Genomic DNA, 8,813 nt, shown 5'->3' on the forward strand with positions numbered 1-8,813 from the left:
CTGGCTCCCTGCAATTCAATGTTCAAAATGCTTATGCAAACCCTAACTAAAACAAACAAACAGAAATATTCAATCAACTGGGTTGCCTCCCAGGTAGCGCTTGTTTAACGTCACGAGCCTGACCCAAAATCCACCAACACCCATCAGTAGGTGTTACAGCCATTGTATCCTTCAGTAGATACTTAACCACCTAGCATCCTTCAGTAGATGCTATATCCAACAAAATAAATACAAAATAATGTTCACAAATTAAAATTACAAAACCAAATCAAAAGTTTTTAAATTCACTGGGTTGCCTCCCAGCAAGCGCTCTTTTAATGTCATTAGCTTGACCCAATAAAGTTCAAGTTCCATCTTCTTTGTAGTTGATGTTGTCATTCCACCAACTCCTCAGCTGTTTCCTTTGAACTGTTTTGGTTCTTCTAGAATATGGAGACTCTATCTCTATCATCTCCTTCTCTTTAAAGCCCTTCACAACCCACAACTTGTTCTTGATTCTAACAGGTGTGCCAAGTTGGAGTCTTCTTTTCTTCCAGTCTCTAGGAATTTCTTCTCCTCTTCCAATCTCTTCTTCCTTGGGTACCTGAAACAACAAACAATGGTTACCTGAAACCTCAAGATTTTCATCTTTACGGCTAGTCATGGGTGCATCTCGAAATGCAGCTTTATAACTAGCTTCTTCCTCCTTTGCTTGCATCTCATCTTTGAAAACATCTACCACCACTCTCTCCTCTCTATCCTGGAGCACCACTATACCTTCATTTACATCTATGATAGCCCTGGCCGTTTTCATAAACGGTCTTCCAAGTATGATAGGTATCTTCTCAGTCTCCATCTTCATCACCACAAAGTCTGCCAAGAACTGAAGTTTGCCAACACAAACTATAATGTCCTCTACAATCCCACATGGCTCCTTTGAAGATCCATCGGCCATTACTATTTTAATCTTTGCATGTTTCATTTTAACATTGCCGATTTGCTCCAGTAAAGAATAAGGTATCAAGTTAACACTTGAACCTAAATCAAGGAGAGCTTTCTTTACCTTTTTCTTCCCTATAGTACAAGGGATAGAAAAACTGCCTGGATCTGACGCTTTAGGAGGGAATGACTCTTTCTTAACAGTTATACACTCTTTTGCCTCATCATCTCTACGTCTCTTCTTTGTAGAAATTTCTTCATCAGATTTTGTGTAAACTGCAATTTTCTGTAAAATCTGTTCCCAAGGTGCTTTATTATCCACCATTCTGAATAATTCTGTGAAATCCATTTGTTTCTCTTGATTTATTGGAAAAGGAAAATTGTTTTTGCTCTCTATTTCTCTTCTTTCTTCTGTTTCTCCTTCTTCTAACTCAATTATCTCTTCATTCACACTCTTTACCACTTTGCACTCTTCTCTAGGGTTAACCTCAGTATTAGCCCCAAAATTTCTATTTGGCCTTTCTTCCAATTGCTTGGTAATCTGACCCATTTGAATCTCCAAATTCTTTATAGCAGCTTCAGTGCTCTTTTGAGAAGATTCGGTTTTCTGTATGAATTGCTGAAGAGTTTCTTCCAACCTTGTTGATTTTTCATTAAGCATAGATAACTGTTGCCAAAAGGTTGGTTGCTGCTGCTTATTATATTGATTTGCTTGCCCAGTTTGTCCTTGACCAATGCTTGGATGTGGTTTCCACCCTTGATTGTAATTCCCTTGACGGTATGGGAATTGATTTGCCATGAAATTAACATCCTCCAAGGCTTCCACTGGAAAAGCACATTGACCATTGATATGATCACCTCCACATAATTCGCACAACTGAGTTTGTACCTGTGCAGCAGTTTTCAACTCTTTAGGTAATTGTGCAAGAGTTTTAGTCAGAGTCTCCAGCTGTTGAGTTAGAATTTTATTTTGAGCTAGCAAGGCATCATGTGTCTGTAATTGGAAAACCCCTTTTTGTTGCATAGGAACTCCTCTTTCGCTGTTGAGCTCATTATCACTAGTAGCCATGTTGTCAATGATTTCTATTGCTTCCTCTGGAGTTTTCCATTTAATATTGCCTCCTGCTGAGGCATCAAGCATCATCTTGGTTTGTGAACCAAGCCCTCCAAGGAAAGTTAAGACTACTTCCTGTTCTTCAAAGCCATGCGTGGGTGTTTTTCTTAGCAGACTTTTGTATCTATCCCATGCATGCCCCAGTGATTCTTCCATGCCCTGCTTAAATGAAGATATCTCTTGCTTGCCTTTTGTCACCTTTGATTGTGGAAAGTACTTGTTCAAAAACTTTGTTACCACTGCTTCCCACTCTGTGAAACTTCCTTCTGGAAAAGAGTTCAACCAAAGCTTAGCATTGCCTCCCAATGAGAAAGGAAACAAACTAAGTTTGATTGCTTCGTCTGGCACCCCATTGATTTTCACTGTGTTGCAAATTTCATTAAATGTAGTAAGGTGCTCATATGGGCTTTCATGAGATAACCCATTGAATTGATTACTCTTCACCAGTTGGATCAATGCTGGTTTGACCTCCATATTGGCTGCATTGACTCTAGGTCTAGCTATGCTGTTAAAATGTTGAGGTCCAGCTACATTGGTGTAATCAGCAAGAGTTCTTCTGATATTATTATTCTCCATATTTTCTGTGCTATTGTCAGAACCTTGTGGTGATGGTTGCAACAGAGTTTCCGGAGGAGGGAAAAGTTCTCTAGATGTTCTGATTCTTCTCCTCCGTCTACTGTCTTCTAATCCTTCAAGCAGAGGTTCTGTTGTTTTCTTGCTCCTAGTTCGAATTGCCTCCTGCATACACAAGAACACAAAACCCTAGAAAAGATTTGGTTAGCACAAAAAGATATAAAGAAGATATAATATTCAGAAAATAAAAAAAAAAAAAAAAAAATAAAATAAAAATTCGAAATTTAAAAATAAAATAAAAAAATAAGTCAAAGATAATTAATAATCACACAAATCAACCAGTTAAACCACGAGTCCCCGGCAACGGCGCCAAAAACTTGATGGACAAATTTATGAACACCAAATTATGATGTCACAAACTTGTTTTCAATCGGCAAGTATGACCGAATCGTTCAAGTAATAAAACTTGGTAAGACCAAGTATCGTTCTTCCCAAAGGACTCACGGCCTAGTTTAGTTATGTGATTTCTTAATTAACTAAGACTTACAAACGAATTAATTGGGGTTTAAAATGCAAGACAGAAAATAAACATGTATGCATGAATTGTGATCAATGGCAAAAAGCAAAAGATAAACACTTTCAATGAAATTTATGTATGGATATGTTGTTGGGGTTCAATTTCATCTTATCCACTCTCATATATTTTAGGAATTCAACATCAAATCATCATTGTTAATGCCACTCTCTAATGTACCTTTCCAGAAGGCTTCTCCCTAATCACGAGTTCATACAATTCCTAGCATTCCTAATGATCAGTTCATAAGTACAGGAGCTTAACGACAACCAATATAAAATTGGGAGAAATTCCCCGGATCTAGACTTCCCCGTACGTGCCCGTATCGACAAAACCAATAATCATGCATCGAATGAGTTAAACAATGCAAGCATTAAGCAAAGAGGAAAAACCCTAACTAATGATGAAAGAAAGCATAAGTCTTAATTAAAAGATGTAAAAACAGATTCCATATATGAGAGTTTCACAAGACTACATTGATTCCCCAACAAACATACAGAGTTTAGTTCACCATATTCATGGTGAACCTAGATGAATTACAATGAAAGAATGAAAGAATAAACCCTAAAAAGGTGAAGAGGAAGCCTCAGCATCCAAGATCCTCCTTCAAAGGGGTGGAAGAGAGAGTGTTTCTTCGTTCCAGCCAGAGATACCTAACCCTAGGAAACCCTAAAGCTTATGTATCATTCGTAAATTACAAAAAGTCAAGTCCAAGCCCATTAAAGTGCCGCTCAGCGGTAAATACCGCTCAGCGGTGATGCGTGACTTGTTTTCTCCCCTCAGCGGCCATTTTGCCCCTCAGCGGACCTTCGTGACTTCCAGAGTGCCGCTCAGCGGTAAACTACCGCTCAGCGGTGAGTGCGTGACTTGTTTTCTCCCCTCAGCGGCCATTTTGCCCCTCAGCGGACCTCCCGCAAGCTCCTGAGTGCCGCTGAGCGGTAAACTGCCGCTGAGCGGTGACTTCGGCTTCTCCTTTTGCACTTTTTAATGTCTTTTCTGATTTCATCTCTCTCCTTCTTCACTTCTTTCACCAAATTCACCTTAAAACCTGCACAAAAACACTGAAATCAAGCATAAACCTGTCCAGCTCTCTTATTTCTAAAAACATGAAGAAAAGCATGATTTCAAGCTAGTTTCTAAGTGTAAAGGTTGCTTTTAGTGTCAATTTTAATCATGAAAATAACAGTTTTTCAACTGTTATCATCCCCCAAGCCAAGCTTCATATGCTAGATGTATTGGAATATGCTCCATTGAATCAAAGAATGCAGGAGGGAATATTCTTTCCAATTTGCAGAGAATAATTGGGATATTTTCATCCATCTTTTTAAGGGAATTCTCCTTTAGTGTCGTGCAGCACAAATCTTTAAAGAAGTTACTAATTTCTATCAGTGGATTTAACATGTGCATTGGCAAACAACTGAATGCAAGAGGGATGAAAGTCTCCATGAATACATGACAATCATGACTCTTCAACCCTTGAATAGTACCGTTCTGAACATTGGCACATCTGGACAAGTTAGAAGCATATCCATCTGGCATTCTAAGCTCCTTGATCCATCCACACACGATTCTTGTCTCGTCTTTTGACATGGTGTAATTTGCTTTTGGTTTAAATAATCGGTCGTTACCTTGCGCCTTCAACTCTAAGTCTTTTCGTCCACAATACAAAGGTAAATCTTTTCTTACTTTGTCATTATCTTTTGTCTTACCTTTAACATTCATAACTGTGTTGAAGACATTGTCAAAGAAATTTTTTTCTGTGTGCATGACATCGAGGTTGTGTCTTAGCAAGTTGTCTTTACAATAGGGAAGTTCCCAAAATATGCTTCTCTTAGTCCAATTATGCCATTCTCCAAACCCTTTTATCCTATTCTGACCAGATTCAGTGACTTTTGGATAATCTTTAACTCTTCTCCAAACGTGTGATCCAGTCAACTTCGGCGGGGCAAATCCGTTTCAACTTGCCCTTTCCGAAATGCCTTTTTGTTTCTTCTAAAGGGGTGATCAATGGGCAAGAACCGTCGATGGCAGTCAAACCAACTACTTTTCCGACCATAACTCAATTGGAATGACTTTGTATGTTCCATGCAATGTGGACAAGCTAATCGGCCATGCGTGCTCTAACCAGATAACTTGCCGTATGCTGGGAAGTCATTAATAGTCCACATCAAGGCTGCCCTCATAAGGAAATTTTGCTTCCTTGAAATGTCATACGTCCAAACACCATTCCATAACTTCTTCAAATCATCAATCAAAGGCTCCAAATAAACATCAATAAATGATTTAGGATTAGATGGACCTGGTATTATACACGATAAAAACATGTAAGGCTTTGTCATACACATCTCAGGTGGTATATTGTATGGGGTAACTATCACGGGCCAGCATGAATATGGTGATGCAGAGGCCTGAAAGTACGGGGTAAACCCATCAGAGCATAGACCAAGTCTGACGTTACGCGATTCACTAGCAAAGGATGGATGTTTACGATTGAAGTGCTTCCACACTTCACCATCTGAAGGATGACGCAAAAATCCTTCAGTTTTCTTACCATCATGCCATGTCATGTGTTCTGATGTTTGCATTGAAGTAAACATTCTTTGAAGTCTTGGAATTATAGGCAAGTAGAACATGGACTTTAAGGGAATGGGTTTTTTTTGCCTCCGGCCAGCATGCATCGTATGATATCGAGGTGAGCCACAAAACTTGCATTCAACCAACAATGCGTCATTTTTGCCACTGTCATTATCGTAGAATAACATACATCCATTAGCACAACAATCAATCTTCTTGACTTCCAATCCCAACTTTGAAACACATCTTTTGGCTTGGTAATAATTCTTGGGCAAAAGATTGTTTGGTGGTGTCAAATCTAACATCAATTTTGTATAAAAGTCCACTCCTTGAATGGGGACGTTCCAATTAGATTTTCCAGCCATGATTCTAATGCACACTGATAATTTTGACTCATTTGAACCTTCAAATACAGGTAGATTTGCCTTTGTCAGTAAATTATAAAACCTCTGAGTGGTTTCATTTGGAGGCTCTTCATAATGACTATCGTTTGCTTCTTGTTCAGCATGGCGACGAAGAGCATTGTCGACCATCTATTGCATATCGGCAAATTGATCTATCTCAGATGTATGTACAATAGCATTCGAACCTGATGCAAGCCGCTTTTCAGCTGCAGTGGAGGTCGAAGGAATTTCTTCACCATGAAATGTCCAAACCGTGTAGTTAGGCATGAATCCTTTTTGGTAAAGGTGAAGTTTGACGACTTCATCTTTCAAAATCCTTGTACATTTGCACTTGATGCATGGACATCGAATCCCTCCATCAAGGGCATAGTATTGATATCGTCGGGCCGTCTCCACAAACTCTTCAACTCCGATGACAAAAGATTCCTTCAAACCTCTCCTTCCACTATAATAACGGTCGTACATCCATCTACGATGGTTGGGAAAATGGGCCATGTTCTGTGACAAGCCAAAGAAATAAAAACTTAGCCAAAACAACAACACTCCATGTGACATAAGTAATAAACCTATTACTACTCAAGTCAAGCATGGAAGGCAATTTGAACACTATTGTCATAGGCATTCAATAAGGGCATCCAAAGAGAAGTTCTCAGTATTGACATGTCTTTGACATCCTAAGTGGTTATAAATAAAAATTGGGGGAGTCAATATTCTGACATTACTAAAGTTCTCTTTTATATAGTACTTTCATATATTTTGTCCATTGTAAGTGTTTAAGGTTTTGCTACCCCCTTCTCATTCTACTGAGAATGTTTTTAATACCATATCACTTTAAATGACTAATTAACTTAATCAACTTGTAGCCTAATAAATCAACATACAATATATAGGAACATACAATATATACATCAACATACAACATATACATGAACATTCACTGATGGTCTAAATGCAGGTTTGATAACAAATTTGTGCAAGGAAACAAAATTCTCACCTACTTTAGTCTATTTATAGGTGTTCAATAGTCAAATGTTGTTTTTCTGTTTATGTTTCAATTGACACTTCAATTTTATTTTTCTTTTATCTTTTAAAAGTGGTATAGATAGTTAGTTGACTGTTTTCGTGACTAGTTTAATATACTTTGCAGTCTTTGCACTTTTAGTGTATTTTAGATATTATTTTTAGGTTCTAAGTTGTCAAATTTTGAGTTTAAGGTACTACTTTTAGCTATATCTTTTACTGTGAGTTCTTAAATAGCTAGGTTCTACCATTCTTAACTTGTTAGGATAGTTTATTTGTAGTATATTTTCCTACTTTAGTGCAGTTTGCATAATTAGTAAATTTTTTTTTTAGGTTTGAGTAGTGATTTTTAGCTATTTCATCTACTTCTTTGGGTGTCAAGTACGCAAACTTTAAAGATATAGCTAGTTCATCTATTGTATCATCTAATGCATTGCAGAAGACATTCTAGCCATCTTTGTTTACATGTTAACCTTAATGTGGAGTTCCTGTTCTGTACTAACAGGGAGAGATTGGAAGATAACAAAGAAACAAACGAAACCCCTTGAATGTTGCTCATTGGGAAACATCACGTGTAATTGAACATGCACATGTAAAACTACATTTCATGTAATGTTGCTACTCAGTATCAGATCCTTGTATAACAGTGAAGGAATAGAGTTTCTCTCTGCCTCGTTCATTGAGTTATAAACAATTTTGAAAAATGATCATTGAGGCATTTTTACAAACAATTTTCAAAAAATGATCAAAAAGTTTTGAATAGCATCCAAATCAACTTCATTTGTGTTTGTTACATTGATTAATATGATCTAAAGCATTTCCTAGGTTACATTTCAGTGCCTACTTCGTTTATAAATTTTTCTTAATTGCCTATTCAATCTTTGGCCATCTAAGTTGTCAATTTCAAGTCTAAAATTTGGTGTTGTCCAGTAACCATTTATGGTGAGTTTATGATATACTTTGGTGCTAATTTGGTGTGATTTTTTATTACTGTGAAGACTTTGTGGTTCAATCCAGTTTTGAAAACCTTTTACAACTAAGGTATCACCTTAGGAAGTGAAGAAGGAACCGAACTCATGAACTTAGAGGGGTTTTCCAACAAGAAAATTTATCACATTCCAGTAGCTTCAATGATACCAAAAGACTGTTTCTCAATCTCTTTTGAAGTAAAATCAAAATAAGTTTAAACATAGAATCATCCAAGCATATTAGAGGTTGTTTTTCAATCTCTTATTTCTAAAAATATGACCAAAAGCATGATTTCAAGCTAGTTTCTAAGTGTTAAAGGTTGCTTTTAGTATCAATTTTAAGCATGAAAATAACAGTTTTTCAACTGTTATCACAACCCCAAACTTAGAACTTTGCTTGTCCTCAAGCAAACAAGATGTAACTCAATCTTCTACCAATTCTTATAATGGTTCACTCATTCAAAAATCTTCTTTTCAAAATAAGTAAAGACTTCAATCAAACTCATGACAAAGATTTCAATCAATACGTGCACATGCTTTGGTGTTCACAAAGTCACTTATTATCCAACAAATGCTATTTTTCATGAATGATTAATCAACTAAACATGGATGTTCATGTGCTCAATGAATATTTCCTCACTAGGTAAAGTGTTTCACTCAAACACAAG

General features: G+C 37.1%; 1 pseudogene; it reads right to left on the reverse strand.

Annotated features, from left to right (window-relative positions):
* Positions 1–5,110: 5,110 nt before the first annotated feature.
* LOC148205223 (uncharacterized) lies at positions 5,111–6,652 on the reverse strand (annotated as a pseudogene).
* Between the last annotated feature and the right edge of the window lie 2,161 nt (positions 6,653–8,813).

The sequence above is a fragment of the Vigna umbellata genome, chromosome 1 (genome assembly GCF_029865625.1).
Source record: "Vigna umbellata cultivar VRB3 chromosome 1, Vumbellata_1.0, whole genome shotgun sequence".
Taxonomy (NCBI): domain Eukaryota; kingdom Viridiplantae; phylum Streptophyta; class Magnoliopsida; order Fabales; family Fabaceae; genus Vigna; species Vigna umbellata.